Source organism: Tachyglossus aculeatus, chromosome 7 (genome assembly GCF_015852505.1).
Source record: "Tachyglossus aculeatus isolate mTacAcu1 chromosome 7, mTacAcu1.pri, whole genome shotgun sequence".
NCBI classification, from domain to species: Eukaryota; Metazoa; Chordata; class Mammalia; order Monotremata; family Tachyglossidae; genus Tachyglossus; species Tachyglossus aculeatus.
Window position 1 is genome coordinate 32,618,248 of NC_052072.1, and position 17,034 is coordinate 32,635,281.

General features: G+C 43.5%; 1 long non-coding RNA gene across 1 annotated transcript in view; it reads left to right on the plus strand.

The window, feature by feature from the left end:
- LOC119930654 overlaps positions 1 to 17,034 on the plus strand; it is a 32,063-nt gene that overhangs the window by 12,003 nt on the left and 3,026 nt on the right. The window lies entirely within an intron of this gene.

The window sequence follows — 17,034 nt, forward strand, 5'->3', positions numbered from 1 at the left end:
TGCTCTTAATCAAAAACAAACATTTCAACTGCAGAAAACCATAACTTAGAGACTCAGGCAGTTTGGGGAGTCAACTTGCTCAGCCATGTCTCCTTCCTCCTCTCCATCGCCTATGTGTGTGTATGTGAGAGAGATCAGACAGGATCAAAAGAGATTAGCAGTTATAGAAATAACGTTTCTTCTCCATAGCAGCTCTCAGCTGGCAAGCCACTTACCAAATCAGAAAGTGAGTCTGGGAGGCAAATATTCAGCTCTAGGGGAAAAGAGAACAAAAATTCGATGACTGGAGCAACTTAGGCCATGATGAATGTATAGATTTACCTGCTCAAACCAAGCCTCCCGTAAACATTCTAGAAGATCCCAGTATCTACACCAAAGAGAATCTGCTATCATAAGGGAGTGGAAGAGAAAGGCATAAGGTACTTCTATGGCTTTAAAATTCCTATAGTTTTACTCTTCACTCCTCATTTGGGTTGTTGTCAAGAAACGTGTTCTTTCCCTGGGAGAAGCTAATGTGATACTTGGTGTTGAATCAGTCCTACTACTGGGCTCTTTAGAAGCTTGATCTTACACAGGTTTTTCATCTCAAAGTTAAAAAAAACGTATTCCGAACGAATTCTAATTTCCTTTTCTTTTTGTAGTTTCAATGGGTGTGTCAGTTTCTGGACTTGAATTATTAGGAAAGTTGCCTGACTGCTCGTTTTGGCAGCACAATGTAAAAAAATCACATGCAGCAGCATCATTCTAGTATTCTAGTGAGAAGCAGTGTTGCCTAGTGAATAAAGTACAGGCCTGGGAGCCAGAAGGATCCGGGTCCTAATTCTGGCTCCACCACTTACCTGCTTTGTGAACTTGGGCAAATCACTTCACTTCCCTGAGGCTCAGTTCCCTCATCTGTAAAAAGGGGATTAAGACTTTATGTGGGAACTCTATGTGGGACAGGGACTGTGTCTAACCCAATTATCTTATATCTATCCAGTGCTTAGAACAGTGCCTGGTACATAGTAAACGCTTAAGAACAGTGCCTGGTACATAGTAAATGCTTAACAAATACCATAATAATAATAATTATCATTATTACTCAGAGGAAATAGTCCCCTACAGGTGACGAGGCGAGGCTGGGCTCACCTGGAGCCATCTACAGCTGGTCCCTGGTCCCAGAAATGGGGACCAACTGCTCTTTCCCAGCTGCTGAACCTGTTGGGTCCTTCTAGTGCTGGGGAGGAGCAGAGCTGGCCTGAGATACATTATCTGAGACAACTTTCCACTGTTTCTGAGAACAAAGCACTTTTAGCCCAGGATATTGATCGGGGAGGCCGTCCACCATCACGTGTGAAACGTATGGACCATCGGCACAGCTCTCAACGATCCTTGGACTGGGACCTCAGCTCCCCTGGACTGAGCAGAGGGATGAGAGCTGAGTTACTGTCCACGAACAGAATGAGCGGATCTCATGGGCTGATAAAGGGAAAGTCTATTGATGCTAAAAAGAGGTGAAGGAGATAATAAAACTTCATTTGCATTTAGGGTTGGGGCTCTCAGATCCCTAGAATGGAGGTAGCAATACCGGGAATTGAATGGTGCTGCCATATGTAGCCACAGAACTTGGGCAAGTCCAGTCTTGTGAATTTCTCAACTGATTCTCCATGGTTGTGTTTCATGTTTCCTAATATTACCTGCCACTTGTTTGATTAAATGCACTACTCTTCTTTATCTACTAACTCCGCAATTACCCATAAATGCAAGTATGAGACAGCTCACATGAACGCTAGGCCAAGGAGAGCTGAACTAGAAAATTTTGATGGTGAAGCTACATGGAGCTTGAACAGCCAACATCTTGAGAACTCTGGGTTGGGTTTGCTGTCCTCGAGATACCTAACACTTAGGAGAAGCGGCACGGCCTAGTGGATAGAGCACAGTCTCTGGAGTCAGGAAGACCTGGGTTCTAATCCTGACCCTGCAACTTGTCCGCTGTGTTACCTTGGGCAACTTACTTCACTTATCTGTGCATCAGTTCCCTTCTCTGTAAAACAGGGACTACGACTGTGAGCCCTATGTAGGACAGGGACTGTGTCCAAACTGATTAGCTTGTATCCACCCCAACACTTAGTACAGTGCTTGGCCCAGTGCTTAAATACCATAGGAAAAAAAAAGATATGCTACAATTGTAATTGCTCCAGTGTTTAGTCACCATTCCCAGTGGGTAGTATATGCCAATAGATTTTCTAGGTACTGGCACAACCAGCTATTTTCCTGGAAGGATTACAAACCTCCTATGCCATGGCCTTGGTACTCCTGGGCAAAAGTACAAAAAGTAAAGAGAAGGTATTGATCATTAACTCTCCTTATAAGCTTTGGGAAGAACCATCTTTGACTTTGGTTGTCTTTTGGAAGCAACTCAAGCCTGGGCAGTCATGCCTGGCCCTGATATTTGAGATACAGGACCAGTTTGTGCTACTCTTCAGCCTTGGATCTAGATATTGAGCTTGTTTAAAGGGAAGTAATAGGAAATGTTCTCAGGTGTCTGTTTATTGTTGTATTATACTCTCCCAAGTGCTTAGTACAGCGATCCACACACGTTAAATGCTCAGTAAATATGATTGAATGATCGGCAAAGACCCTCTCCACAGCTCCATACAGGACCTCTAAGATGCTGCTCAAAATGTCATTTATATGGAAAATAATTTAGTTTAGAGATATAATTGCCTTTTCCAGAAAATTGTGCTTTGTGCCATCCTTTTGAAGTTGTGTAATGAAACAAGACTAGAGAAAGCCCAGAAACAAATTGTCAAAATAATAGATGTTTACAGTAGGCTAACCAATAGGAAGCTAGAAGATGAGTTAAAAATTTTCAACCCTTTTGATGACAAGAGATTGTCCATAAGACCAAAAAATATGTTCTTACTTTAGTTTAAGCGGTATTCAGTGGACCAATCACTGAGAAGCAGCATGGCTTAGTGACAATAGCACGGGCTTGGGAGTCAGAGGTCATGGGTTCTAATCCCAGCTCCTTCACTTATCAGCTGTGTGACTTTGGGCCAGTCATTTAACTTCTCTGTGCCTCAGTTACCTCATCTGTAAAATAGGGATTAAGACTGTGAGCCCCACATGGGACAACCTGATTACCTTGTATCTACCCCAGCACTCAGAACAGTGCTTGGCACGTAGTAAACACTTAAAAAATGCCATTATTATTATTATTACCAATCACCAGAGGAAACAGGTTAATCCCCAATGACTAGGTCTACACAGCCCAAGCAAAGAGGATGATTGAGCAATTATCTGGTTTTGCTTCATGTAGATAACCCAAATGCAGTTACTGGGCTGTCTATGAGAAGACTGGAAGCTGATTAAATTGCTTTCCTCCATTTCCCTTCAGATCCAGCCATTGCTGGAAGCCTACAATATTTTCGCCTGCTCAGGACTTCTTATAGTATTTAGTGGGAAGCAAGTCCTAAGCAGGTGAAAAAGTCAATGGACTGATCTCTATGAAACATCAATCAGTCATACTTACTGAACACTTACGGTGTGCAGAGCACTATACTAAGCACTTGGGAGAGTGAAATGCAACAATATAATGGACATATTTCCTGCTCACAACGAACTTACAGTCTAGAGGGAGAGACAGACATTTATATAAATAAATAAATTATGGATATGTACATAAATGCTGTGAGGCTGGGAGGGGGGATGAATAAAAGGAGCAAGTCAGGACAATGCAGAAGGGAGTGGAAGAAAAAGGAAAAGAGGGCTTAGTCAGGGAAGGCCTGTTGGAGGAGATGTGCTTTCAATAAATCTTTAAATTGGATGAGAGTAATCATCAGATATGAAGAGTATGGGCATTCCAGGCCAGAGGCAGGATGTGAGTGAGAGGTTGGCAGCAAGATAGACGAGATTGAGGTATGGTGAGTATGTTGGCATTAGAAGAGTGAAGTATGTGGGCTGGATTGTTGTAGGAGAGTAGTGAGGTGAAGTAAGAGGGGGCCAGGTGATTGAGTGCTTTAAAGCCACTGTATTGTATTTTCCCAAGCGCTTAGTAGCTCTCTGCACACAGTAAGCACTCAATAAATATGATTGAATGGTAAAGAATTTCTGTTTGAATGGTGGATGGGCAACCACTGGAAGTTCTTGAGGAGTGGGGAAACAGAGCCTGAATGATTTTGTAGAAAAATGATCTGGGCAGCAGAGTGAAGTATGGACTGGAGTGGAGAGAGACAGGAGGCAGGGAGGTCAGCAAGGCAGCTGATACAGTAATCAAGGCAGGATAGAATAAGTGCTTGGATTAATGTGGTTGTAGTTTGGATAGAGGGGAAAGGATGGATTTTAGCGATGTTATGGAGATTGAACTGACAGGATTTAGTGATAGATTGAATATGGAACATAGAACATTATTCAATAAACCACTCCATTTATCAATTAATGGTATTTATTGAGTGCTTACCATGTGCAGAGCACAGTACTAAATGCTTGGGAGAGTACAAAAAAAAAAAGAGCTGGTAGACACTTACCCTACCCACAAGAAGCTTACAGTCTAGAGGGGGAGACAGTAATATAAATAAATAAATTATGGATATGAACATATATGCTGTGGGGCTGCGGGTGGGGTGACTCTCAAGTGCTCAAAGGGTACAAATCCAAGCGCCTATGTGGTACAGGAGGGAGAGGGAGTCTAGGGAAAATAGGGCTTAATTTATGATGGTTTTATCTGACTCTGTGATAGTAATTGCAGCCTCAAGTCAGAGAACACAGTTTTCAGGGGAAAAAGGACTGGCCAATCTCTGGCTTTTTTACATCTAACCTGCATAGGTAGTGCTTTACTCTCAGACATGGAGGATAACAATATCTGGGGGCATATCACCAAAGTAAGCACTCAATAAATATGACTGACATATGACAATAAATATGTACTTAAATAAATATGTACAGAGTTACCTCATCTGTACAATGGGGATTAAGACTGTGAGCCCCCCGTGGGACAACCTGATCACCTGGTAAGCTCCTCAGTGCTTAGAACAGTGCTTTGCACATAATAAGTGCTTAATAAATGCCATTATTATAAGGCCCTACTGAGAGCTCACCTCCTCCAGGAGGCCTTCCCAGACTGAGCCCCCTCCTTCCTCTCCCCCTCGTCCCCCCTCCAACCTCATCTTACCTCCTTCCCTTGCACACAGCACCTGTATATATGTATATATGCTTGTACATATTTATTACTCTATTTATTTATTTTACTTGTACATATCTATTCTATTTATTTTATTTTGTTAGTATGTTTGGTTTTGTTCTCTGTCTCCCCCTTCTAGACTCTGAGCCCACTGTTGGGTAGGGACTGTCTCTATATGTTGCCAACTTGTACTTCCCAAGCACTTAGTACAGTGCTCTGCACACAGTAAGCGCTCAATAAATATGATTGATTGACTGATTGATTGATTTACTGAATGAATGAAATTGGGGTTACTATGTTCGACCTGACCATCCTGGTACCCAATTTTCTCTAGAAACCCTCCTCTTCCCTTCATTCTCCTTAGTTTATTTTTTTATGGTATTTGTTAAGTGCTTACTATGTGCCAGTAGATACAAGCAAATCAGGTTGGACACAGTCCCTGTCCCACATGGGGCTCACAGTCAATCCCCATTTTACGGATGTGCCTCTTCTCTGTGCCTTAGTTAAGTGACTTGCCCAAGGTCATACAGCAGACAAGTGGCAGAGCTGGGATTAGAACTCAGGTCTTTCTGACTCCCAGTCTCATACACTATCCACTAGGCCATGGTGCTTCCCCAGTCCTCTCAACCTCCCTGTTCCTTTTCTATTTCCACTCAGAATCCCAGCGAGAGGAATGTCATGGGAGGGGAAACCACCAGAAAGTTAGTACAGTCTCCTCCTCAAACCCTCTCTAGTGTCATCGTGGATGCAGGGGGAGAGGAAGAGGAGGGGACAAAAAAGGAAGCAGTCCTTGCCTACAGCTTAGGCCACGGCTCAAGGGAAGATATCCATAGATTTGATTCTGTTACTCATTCTCAAATGCTCTGCGTACAATGGGAGCTCAATAAAAACGGTTTAAGATGATGATTAATTTCTCAGGTGACCTGAGCCCTCAGTCTTGAACAGAGTCTTCTGGTTATGCTGAAGTAGCAGCAATTCCTGTAGGACAACTCGAGTCAGTTCATAATGGTAATGGCTAAGGCCTCAGCACAGTGTAGGCCTGGGTCTTTTCCCTGAGCCTTGGCAGGCAGGATGTGGGCCTAGGATCAACCAATCGGTGGTTTTTATTGAGTGCTTACTATGTGCACAGCCCTGTACCAAGCATTTGGGAGAGTGCAAACCAGCTTCTTTTTCCTCCCATTCTACATCACAGTGGGAGCTGGGGGCTCCAGGAGTAGAAGTTAAAGTGGAGAAGGAGTTAAAAGAAGAGGTGCTCCAGGGCTCTTCTGGGGTCTCTTCCTGCCCTGTGCCTAGAGCTCACCTGAGCATCCCAAAGCAGTTGCTAAGAGTAGAGAACGGAGGCTGTTAGCTTGGCCAAATTTGGGGAATCCTTCTGGGGATTTCTTCTGATGGGTGAGATTTGTTACTGGTTAACCTTGGCACCCAGGACAGGGGACGACAGGTCCCTCTATCAATCTGCCTTGTGATCTCCGAGCTCTTGGGCAAAACACCCAAAGTGTGCACTTGCGTTCTGAGAGTTAAAGAGGAAACAGGAACAGTGTTATTTACCAGGCAGATTTCTGCTAGGTTCCAGCCTTTTGTCCCAGATGGTCTCCACTTGCTAAATGGCTAATCCCTTTCTATTCAGTGGTATATATGTACATTTTCAGATACAGGTTTTCATTTTCCTATGTTTCCCTGATGTTTATCACTTCATCCGGGACACATATGTGGTATATTTATTATATTTTTATTGCTTGACGTTTGATGCACTTATAAATAAAACGTTGAAAAGCATTTTCTTTTATAAAAAAAGTGTGTGACTCACCAAATACAAACCACAACCCAATAAAACTGTGATTAATGATCTATACGGAGTAAATCTCAGCCATGAGTAGAGCTTTGCTTTGTGTTTCCACAAAGTCATTAGAATGCTTTGATGTGTGTGTGAGTCTGTTGCTCATAGAACTCTGTAGCATCATCACTTTCTCTGGCTATGACTTTTAATCATAGTTTGTATACTCTGGAAATAGGTGTGTCAAAAATGAGATACAGAAAAGTATGTTCATGGGTCCGTGGAGAAAAATAGGAAACATGACAAGTTAAAGTAGCCAAACCAGAAGAAAGCAAGAAAAACCAGCAGTGAAAGTGAAATCTTTCCCATCTGGAATCCCCGCTCAGTGCTGAGTTCCCAAGGAAGTATCTTTAGCCGAGGTCATTACCACTGTTAAAAAGCCATGAAAGTCAGAAAAATTGAATACAACTGACTTAATGGGAGTTTTGTCCACACTTTCATCTTTTGGCTCTTCAGCCATATCCCCACCTGTGGAAAAAGTTCCCCAACAGTGGCGTCACTTTCAAATCCACAGGACGGCTATGAGTGCACGTAGGGATATTGTATGAAGTAAAAAAAAAAAATCCAAACCAGCAAATGAAACAGCAAGTTTTTCAGCAGCAAAATGGCAGCCAGAGGGCAAAATTTATTTTGATTTGGTGGCATACAGTCATATCAATCAAAGGGAAACTTACTTCCCAGCTGTTCTGAAGTACTTTACTGTGCTTTGGTGGTTTGCATTCACTGTGCTGTGGGCAAATGTTATTGAGTGAAGTTTCTCCCATGGTGACTGTCTAATTTTTCATGGTTTTCATATGTTTCTGGCCAAAATAGGTTAACTTTTTAGCAGATGAAAGAGATTATAATGATAGCAGAAACACTAACAGCTCTAGAACTGAACCAGCTAAAAAGCAAAGAATTAAAAATGGTTTTACTTTCTAGGAGCAAGTGTGTTAAAGTATAATTAGACTGACTTGGGCCTCCAGAGAGGGTGTTAAATGGTGGAAGTGCTGCTTATGGATATTGAAGAAATCCAGTTTTAGTTATGTCAGGTCTTTGTAGCATTCTAAACATGATTATTCCTAAAGAAGTGAGGAATTCTAAATGGTTCAGCCCTAAACATTAGATTGGATGTCAGCGTGGCCCAGTGGATAGAGCATGGGCCTAGGTGTCAAAACGACCTGGGTTCTAGTCCTGGCTCCACAACTTGTCTGTTGTGTGATCTTGGGCAAGTCATTTAGCTTCTCTATGCCTCAGTTCCCTCAACTGTAAAACGGGGATTCAGACTGTGAGCCCCATGTGGACCTTGGGGTCTAACCTGATTACCTTGTATCTACTTCAGCACTTAGAACAGTGCCTGGCACATACTAAGTGCTTAACAAATACCTAAAAAATGAAGATAGGCAGCCATCACATTACTTCTCCAGGCATCAGTGGCCACTGTTAGAGACAGAATGTGTGGCTGGAATGGACCATTGGGCTTACCCAATCATGTCATTTTTTTGTGACCTGTTGGTCCAGAAGCCATCTGCTTAGCAATGAAAAAAGACAAAGGGTGATAAGGTATCATGAAGACACTGCCAATCTAGAGCCTCATTATGTGTCTTGCAGTATTGCTATGGTTACAACAGCCCTTAACACTTCCAATTAAACTAGCCAGGAGCTCTGTCCAGGCGGCCATTTTTTATAAATAAATATAGCATAACTAAATGAATATTTATTTATTTATCTATGTATTTATATTAATGTCTGTCTCCCCTTCTAGACTGTGAGCTTGTTATGGGCAGGAATTTGTCTGTTGTCTGTATCTGTTAAGAGAAGCAGTGTGGCTTAGTGGAAAGAGCACGGGCTTGGGAGTCAGAGGTTGTGGGTTCTAGTCCCGGCTCTGCCATTTGTCAGCTGTGTGACCTTGGGCAAGTCAATTAACTTCTCTGTGCCTCTGTTCCCTCATCTGTAAAATGGGGATTAAGACTGTGATCCCCACATGGGACAACTTGATTACCTTGTATCTACCCCTTGTATCTACCCCAGTGCTTAGAACAGTGCTTGGCACATAGTAAGCGCTTAACAAATACCATTATTATTATTATTATCATCATATTGTGCTTAGTACAGTGCTTTGCACACAGCAAGCACTCAATAAATACCATTGAATAAATGAATGAATAAATTCTGCCATTTCTAAGAACTCATAAGAGGCAGACACTGCAGTCAACTCTCAGCCTCGGTTCTGCAGGTAGTGGCGATGAAATGGAAGCTAAGAAGATCTCAGCAGAGCTGAAGCCAGAGATATTTTCACTGCTTGGAATAGGTTTTGGAACTCAGGCAACTCTGTTAGGTTGCAATTGGAGACGTCTATCTGTTTGACACGACCTCTCTCTCCCTTCAGAAGTTTCCTGCTGAGAAGGATGAAATCTGGCATTGTCTTCAGAGGAGGGATATTCTGCTATGCAGAGAAGGATAAACCTACATCCTGTCGCCATTCCGGAAAAAGAGCCAAACTACCAGACTGATAACTGGTTGTCAATACAACTAAACACTTTTTTGTAAATAAAAGAAAGAAAGCCACTGGATTTTTTTAAAAAGAGAGATTATGGCAAAAACAGAGTTAGAACATTTCAAATTGAATTCACTAGCCCATTCTTCTAGGTCCTTGAACATGAGCTGGGCTTGCAGTGAACATCTCCTGGCAAGAGTTGAGTTTAAGGTGTAACTGAAAGAATTTGAAATGGGTTGGATCAGACAGGAATGCCAGTGCAGTGAACTGCTGTTGCAATCAGAAGACAGCCCAAGCCAGAGTTCCAAAGCTCTTTGAAGGACTGCCAGATCTCACACGTGTTTCCTATTATCAGAAACAATCTTGAGACTTGCAGTTTCATTATATCATCAACCTTAAAGTAATAGTAAGGACTAGAGAATGAAGAAAGAGAATGGCCAATCCAGAGAGTTTATTTTTTACCAATCCCAAGACACTTAGGTCCGGAGCAGGATATCAATCAAGGGTCAGATAATAATAATAATAATAATTATGGTATTTGTTAAGCGCTTACTATGTGCAAAGCACTGTTCTAAACGCTGATGGTCTGCAGCATCACATACTACCCTGAAGCGCCAAGCCTTAGTGGCGGGAACCTGTGAAGTGCTTGTTCTAAGAGCCTTGTATTTTTTTTCTAGCCATTTAGGACTTAAAACTTAGGGATGTGTCAGGTTTAAGGATCCTTTTCCCAGGCAGAAGTTTGGGTTTAGAATTTCACCTCAGTGAAATCAGTTAAGTGAATATTTTGTTGTCTTTCCAATTGCCGAGAGACTTTAAAATCTGTGTTCAGAGTATTTCATGGTGTTGACTCACAGATTTCTGTACAGAGGAGGTGTTTCCCCTTCCCAGGCACTGAATCTTCAGAGGAAACACTGCCTCCACAGCCTGCCTAGCCCAGTCTGACCCAGATTGGTATTATTATTGAGGCCTGAGCCAAAAGATACCACATCCTCTCAAATTCCCCATGGCCCCAGCTCTTTCCTCCTGATTGACAGCTAGTCTGACGTATGCTGTCACCCTTTTCATATTCCCCAAAAAGGACCACATCTCCTTTTAGTGAGAAATTGAAAACCTCCTCCGGGCCCAGTAGTGCAAAACCCAGGATCCCTGCTGCCTGGTGGATCCTCAATTCCCAAACTAGGAAAACTGCCCTCTCAGAGCTAGAGAAGCTTCGGCCAGGGTTGGTACAAACTGGGGCCTGGTAGTATGGGGTTCATGACTCAATCAACAGTCGTATTTATTGAGCACTTACTGTGTGCAAGCACTTTACCAAGAGCTTGGGAGAGAACACTAGAACGGACTTGCTAGACACATTCCCTGCCCACAGTGAGCTTACAGTCTAGAGGGGGAGACATACATTTGTAGAAATAAATTAATTAACTTATGAATATGTACATAAGTGTTATGGGGCTGAGGGAGGGGTAAATAAAGGGTGCAAATCCTAATGCAAGGGAGATACAGAAGGGGGTGGGAGAAGAGAAAACGAGGGCTTAATCGGGGAAGGCATCTTGGAGGAGATGTGTTTTTAATAAGGCTTTGAAGGTGGGGAGAATGAAGGTCTGCTAAATATGAAGAGGGAGGGTGTTCCAGGACAGAGGCAAAGAGGGTGGGTGAGGGTCCAGTGGCAAGAATCTGGAGTCGGGTCGACTCACAGTCCCAGGGAAGTAGGACTCCAGCCACATCATAGTAACTGTGGTATTTGTTAAGTGCTTACTATGTGTCAAACACTGAGCTAAGCACTGAGGTAGATATAAGATCATCAGGACCCATGAGGGAATCACAGTCTAAATCTGAGGGATAATGGATATTGAATCCACATTTTTCAGATGAGGGAAGTGAGGCAGAGAAGTTAAGTGACTTGCCTAAGATCACATAACAGGTAAATGGTGGAACCAGAATTAGAACCCAGGTCTTCTTATTCCCAGATCCACGCTCTTTCCATTAAGCAACACTGCTTCTCTCATAGCAGCTGTTTCTGGCTGAATAGACTAAGGATCAGGAATGACTCGAGTCATTCCTTACCCAGAAACTATCTTTTACTGGCCTAACCTTTAGTGCTGTAATGTGACACAAAAGTACAGGCAGCTATGCTGACCTCCCTTCTTGCTCTCAATTCACTTTCCTTTTGGGCTGGGACATTGTATGCAGATGAGACAATGACTGTGAGCCAGTTGTTGGGTAGGGATGTCTCTATCTGTTGCCAAATTGTGCTTTTTAAGCACTTAGTACAGTGCTCTGCACACAGTAAGTGCTCAATAAATATGATTGAGTAAATGAATGAATGATGAGGATTCTCTCAAGTTTGTTTCTTCTTACTCTCGTGATTTGAGATGGACCATTTAATCTGCACCTGCCCTGGGGAAGAGTTTGTCTTTGGATCGGTCTCCTTGAGCCTGACTGAAGTTTAGAAGTTCAGAGTTTGTCAAGTGTAACTGCAGTACATAGGAGCAAAACAGAGTCCACGGGCTTGCCATGTGGTGACTCTGAGCCAATGATTTAGAAATTTGCCAAGTGGCCAGGGAGGGGGAGTGAATGCTTCTAAAAGATGTTCCCTGGCGGCAATACAAGGAACAGAAAACAAACTTTTACAACCACTTGACCTATGTTAACGCTAAATTTAAAGAAGCAAACACACTTGTTTCTCCTAAAAAGTGTGGGATTGGGATTTAAAGGGGAATCTTTCTAAGACACTCTAATTCAAAAGCCTGTGGATCCTAATGCCTGCTGTACTGTCTATGGTCTTGTCCAGCTATAGACTTTCCCAGTGGTAACAGTGCACACCAGCACCTGACTTCCTCTGCCACGACCCTTCTCTAGTTATAGAAACCCTGTGTCACAAAGCAGAATTTGTGAACTAGAAATTGTTTTCAAAGGTCATACTCCCCATCCATTCTGGTAAGTGGCTCTTCACTCTTTTCCCTCGCTACCTTATGCTGTTTCTTTTGTGCCCTCTTTATGAACTTGACTATTCTAGATGTAAAAAGACTTGATGCACTTTGGATACTCCAACTCCTTCATCCTATTCCCAGAGCAGGCTGTGGTAGATGAGGGACCTGAGCTATGCGAAACACATTTTCACAGTCACTGATAGGGATGGGAAGTGAAACTTCCTAATGGCTTTCCTTTCTCTTCTGAAAGGACTCAATGCTTCAATGGCTGGATCACCCATGGCGATCAGTCACTCCCCAACCACAGACATGCAGGGACACACATTTTGGCAGACAGGCCAGCGGGAGGCTAGAGGCAAGACTTTTAGAGATGAAATTCCAAGTCCTAATGCTGGGAAAACTGCTCACAGGAAGCGCTCGCTAAATACCAGTGATGGAGATAATGTGAACAGTCTCTCAGTGGAAGTTTCAGAAACAATCGGGTTTTGCCCAACCTTATATTTTTGTTAACTGTGTGGTGCGTTCTGCCCTCCCTCCACCCAAGACGACTTTTGAGTTTACAGAGAGTACACTGTGGTTGGGATCGGACATCTTGCAATGAAAGTCAGATCAGTTTCACAGGAAGAGTCATTCCCCGGAGTCTGACTTCACACTCCTCTCCCGGAACAGTGCTTAAAGGTGAAGGGTTGAAGATGTGGGTTGGGCTGCTTAATTCAAGGGGACGTGGAAGGGTCTGCACATGTTTACTTTGGCATCAGTGGGGATGCCTTGAGGGGAGGAATAGGAGTGGAGGGGATAGGGATGGGCCCCAGCCCTCCCTGGAGTTTGAGGAGAAACCGGACTGAAAAACGCTTATGGCATTTGCGATGGAAAGGTTCCCTGGCTGTGCAGCTGCTGCTTCTCTTCTGCAGGAAATAATGTGAGGTTTTGGGGTGTTTTCCCAAAGTGTGCGATGGTGAGCCCACACAGTGCTGGCCCCTGGCCGGAGGCAGCGCTTCGTAGGTCTGCAAACCTCAGCTCCCTCCAGTGTGTGGGAGCAGAGAACTAGCAGCTGAAACCACCGAGCTCAGGGTTGTTTTTGGAACGCAGTGGCTTAAATGCAGCCAAACTGATAACTCTTCATATTGTGCGAAAACTTTCGCTCCCATGCCGGTACCCTGTCACCAAGCTTCAGCCTGAGGCAAATTTTGGGCCTGAGTTGAAATCCCTGAAAGAGGGTATTTTGGTACCAGAGGCCAAGACCTCTTACTTTCAGTGGTGCTGGCAGAACTGGAGGAAGGCTTCGCTGGATACCCGCTACTGGACATCTGTGAATAGCCCAGACTGGGGCTTAAGGCACGGTTACATTCTTTTCCTATCCTTCCCTCCAGCCACTCCAAGGAACAGGCTATTTTCATAGAGAAACTGTATTGGAAACTTTTCTCTGGTGCCCTAGCTGACTCTCGGACCAAGAGGTCTCTTTCCCTAAACAATGTGTAGTCAGGATCACAACTAACATGATCTGATAACTTTTAGAGAGGCACATTTCTGCCAACCCCACTAACTTAGCGAGCCCATTGCTGTGCTGTTTCCAGAAAAGCAAACGAGACTCTTTCTGGGAAGGCAGGAAGGGTTTTGGAAGTTTTGGCTTCTGATGCTAAACATCCTAATGGGAAGAGGAGAAGATATGTGTCTACCGACTCTGTTATACTGTACTCTCCTGAGCACTTACTACATTGCCCTGCACACAGTAAGTGCTCAATAAATACAATTGATTGATTGAAGAAAACCATCCCTCCAGTGGGAAATCCCTGATTAATCACCATATATTCACCCCAGCCACCTGTAGCATCTTTGCCCAATCAGTCAATGGTATTTATTTGTTTAATGGTGTTTGTTAAGTGCTTACCATGTGCCTAGCAGAGTACCAAAATACTCTGAATGAACTCCATCCCTATCCCACAGGTGCTCACAGTCTAAGTAGGAGGGAGTAAGACTTGGAGAAATAGCTTGGTGTAGTTTGGGTGAAGTCCGGGCCTGGGAAGTCAGAAGGTCATGGGTTCTAATTCTGACTCCACCATTTGTCTGCTGTGTGGACTTGGGCAAGTCACTTCACTTCCCTGTGCCTCAGTTACCTCATCTGCAAAATGGGGATTGAGACTGTGAGCTCCACATGGGACAGGGACTGTGTCTAACACGATTTGCCTGTATCCACCCCAGTGCTTAATACAGTGCCTGGTACATAGTAAGCACAAATGCCATTATTAATCCCCATTTTCCAGGTGAGGAAACTGAGGCCCAGAGAAATTAAGTGACTTGCCAAAGGTCACTAGACAAGTGGGAGAGCCAGGATTAAAACTCAGGTCTTCTGATTCCCAGGTCCATGCTCTTTCTAGTAAACCATGTTGCTTCTCATTTTTGAGCACTTATTGGGTGCAGAGTGCTGTCATAGCACTTGGGAGAGTATAATACAACAGAAGCGGTAGACACATTCCCTGCCCCCAGTGGGTTTACAGTATGGAGGATTTCTCCATTTATCTATTCATTTTTCCTTATTTTTGTTGAGGTAGCACAGTCTAGTTAAAACAGAATGGGAATAGAAGTCAGAAGAGCCTTGGGCAAGTCACATTTAACCTCTTTAGACCTCAGATCACTCATCTGTCTTACACTGTGAGCCCAATGTTGGACAGGGACTGTATCTGATTTGATTAACTCAGTGCTTAGCCCATAGTGAAAGCTTAATGAGTACTATTATCATTGTTGCTGAAGCCCAGCCCGCACCCTCCGCTCCTCTGCCACTAATCTCCTCACCGTGCCTCGTTCTCACCTGTCCCGCCGCCGACCCCCGGCCCACGTCATCCCCCTGGCCTGGAATGCCCTCTCTCCGCACATCCGCCAAGCTAGCTCACCTCCTCCAGAAGGCCTTCCCAGACTGAGCCCCCTCCTTCTTCTCCCCCTCTCCCCCCTCCCCATCCCCCTGTCTTATCTCCTTCCCCTCCCCACAGCACCTGTATATGTGTATATATGTTTGTACATATTTATTACTCTATTTATTTATTTTATTTGTATATATTTATTCTATTTATTTTATTTTGTTAATATATTTTGTTTTGTTCTCTGTCTCCCCCTTCTAGACTGTGAGCCCACTGTTGGGTAGGGACCGTCTCTATATGTTGCCAACTTGTACTTCCCAAGTGCTTAGTACAGTGCTCTGCACACAGTAAGTGCTCAATAAATACAATTGAATGAATGAATTATTATTATTACAAGGTTTTTTTATGGTACTCACTTACTATGTGCTGGCAAATTAAACCCTGGGGTAGACAAGAGGTAATCAGTTTGGACACAGTCCATGTACCACATGGGGCTCACATTAGTAACCCCCATTTTACAGATGAGGTAACAGGCACAGAGAAGTTAGGAGACTTACTCAAGGTCAAACACCAGGCGAGTGGAGGAGCCGGGCTTAGAACCCAGATCCTTAGTAATCCTAGGCCCATGCCCTATGCTGCTTCTCATAACTGCTCTTCCATTGTGGTTGTCTTCCTCTTGTTCACATTGAATGATTACAACCCCACTAGACTCCTCTGTTAGAATGCAAGTTCCTTGGGGACAGGGACTTTGCAGTCTCCATACTCTTCCAAGAACCAGAATAGTATTCCGTATATAAAAAAATACTAAAGCTAGTGATCATGAATGGGGCGGGGGGGTTGGAGGAATGGATGGAGATTGAAAGGAAGAGGAGTAATAGGCTCCTACACGTGCATTCTCTCTTTGTCTCTTTCTTCACAAATTCAATCGACAAATAGCTCAGCACAGAATGTTCTTGTTGATGTTTCTTGATTTGAACATAAATCTTTATTCCAGTTTCGGTAGCTTTGATAGAAAAAGCAGGGTACATTTTTGTTATATTTTTATCTGTGAACAAATGTCTCTTTCATCCCATAGCTCCAAATGTTGAATCCAACATCTTTCAAGAGGAAAATGGTGCAGCAAAGGTGAAAAAAGGGAAAAAAATGCTTGTGAAAAAAATGGATTTTTTTTCTTTTGGCAAGTTTGCATGAGCATCGGGAAAGAAATTTCACTTTGGAAAAAATGACGAGATTTGAAAGTAAAATGCCAGTTCTTTGCCTGTGAAAATGATTTATGTTCTTATGGAAAATACACAAGAAAGCTGCGTGGGCAGGCAGCACTGTCTGGTTAGGTAGAGAGAGCCCTGGGCCCCTTGTACATGCTGCATCCATCTCTACCACAGATTAGCTCTGTGCCCATGGGCCTGGATTTAATGTGCTTGCACATTCCCTTCAAGGTGAAAAGGGGTAAATGCTCCTGTACCCTGCCCATGATTCCTTCCCTGAGGTGTTGTGGGGATTAATTTGATCCAAAACATGACGTCTGCCAAGTTATTTGGATTTTCAAGAGAAAGGATTATGTCACTATGTAAAGGTGGTTTTCATATCAAAGACTGAATCAGGGGTCTGTGAGGATGGCTCAAGGCCATTATTCTCATGTCTGCTGTCTTATCTCTTCTTCAATTTCTCCTTTTGATTTGCTTCATTCCTCAGTTTCTCCTCTCCTTCCCTCCCCAACTCCCAGACTTTCTCAACAGGGCAGAGGACGCCAGCCACCGTTGTCACCTTTGGCATTTACATCGATG